Genomic DNA, 1,858 nt, shown 5'->3' on the forward strand with positions numbered 1-1,858 from the left:
AGCTCTTCAACTTCCATAAAACTGGTTTGACAACAGCTATACACTTGTATAAAACTCCTCTTTGGTCTTTTTCTGCATGAACACCGCTAACAGCGTGTTACAAAGGGGGGTCTGACAGCTCTGAAGACAATCAAGCGGGCGCTGTCAAGGTAAGGGCTTTTTCTGCCCATTATTGTCTTGGTAGACATGTGACAAGCAGACTGACGTAGTGATAGATGAGCCTCTTCATGTTTCACAGGGTGGACATGAAGGGGATTCTGCCAGGTCCTATTCTAATCCGCCCGCATTGATCTGAGCCCCTCTTTATTAATCATGCACTTAACACTGAAGTCTGTTTCGCTTTCATCCTTGTGCTACCTCATGTCCTCACTTTTATCATTACAGCAACTATGGAGCTCTTTGTCTTCACAGAATAAGACATTACACTCAGTACAATGGGCTCTTTTGATAGTCAACACAAATGTAAAAGCTGTCACATACGAGCGGGAGATGTGCATTCAACAGCACCCGAGAATACATATTCATAGCCGTCCCTGAAAAGTAAATAAATAAATAAATAAATACTGTATATTACAGTGACATGGACTGCTAAAGCTGTCACTGTGAGGAGACTGTGGCTTTCCTCTCAGGACTCTACTGCCCCCTTGTGTCAAAAAAGTGAACAACTTAACAAACTGAGCCCCTTCAACTAAACTTCACCCCAAAAATTACACAAATCTGCAGTTAACAGCGTTCATTACAGACTGGACTAATACAGGGTTCCTACAGGTTTATACAAGTTAAATTTAAGACTTTTTAAGAACAGAATTTAATGCCCATTTCACAGCCGTACTGGTAAACATTTATGACTTCTAGAATTTAGGGAAATGTAGTTATTTACTTCAATGCCTCGATTCTCCTGCAGTCATTTCTCACCGGGGGCTGCAAAGTTAATGATGATTGTTTCCAAATTTCAATAAAAATAGTTGGGTTGAAACTGAGTAGATCAGGGGTGTCAACCATATGGCCGAGGACCAAAACTGGCCCGCCAAAGGGTCCAGTTTGACCTGTGTGATGAATTTGTGGAATGCAAAAATTACACTGAAGACATTAATGGTCAATAATGACAAAATCGTTTTAGTTCAGGGGTCACATACAAACCAACTCAATCACATGTGGGTCTGAAAAATACTATCATAACTTATAAATAATGACAACTGTTTCATTGTTAAAAAAAATAAAGTAAAATTGCATGAAAATGTTTGCATTTACAAACTTTCCTTCACAAAAAATGTGAACATGAACATCCACAAACTTGAAATGTCTGAAGAAAAAGAAGTTCTGCCTATTCCCAAATGTTTTGTGTATTTGTAGAGCCACTGATCTGTAAGTTGTAATATACATTTGTAAATGTGGAAATAAACTGAGGCAGAATATTGTTAAAATTGGAAATGTTTTCATTTCAGGGTATTATTCACCTTTTTTAAAAGAATAGTTTGTAGAAAACATTTTCAGCATATAATTTGTATTTCACTCTTAAAACAAAGAGATAGGTTTGGAGTTGACATTATTTATAGGGTATTATGTTATTTTACTGCTCTGGCCCGGTTGAGTTCACTTTGGGCTGAACTAAAACGATTCTGACGCCCTGGAGTAGACTAAAGTTACTTTGCAGCTCTGACATTTCCCAGACACATTTAAACTCAACACAGCGAATACGTTTATGCAACATAACTTAAGACCTACCATATCAGATTGCCTTACTACCTTTTAAAGACTTTAAAAGGTATTAAATGCAGATTTGTAAATTCAAGACTTTATAAGACCCTGAGGGAACCCTGTAATATTCCCGATGTGGTCAGAAAAATGTTACCACAGA

Source organism: Sphaeramia orbicularis, chromosome 10, assembly GCF_902148855.1.
Source record: "Sphaeramia orbicularis chromosome 10, fSphaOr1.1, whole genome shotgun sequence".
Lineage (NCBI taxonomy): Eukaryota > Metazoa > Chordata > Actinopteri > Kurtiformes > Apogonidae > Sphaeramia > Sphaeramia orbicularis.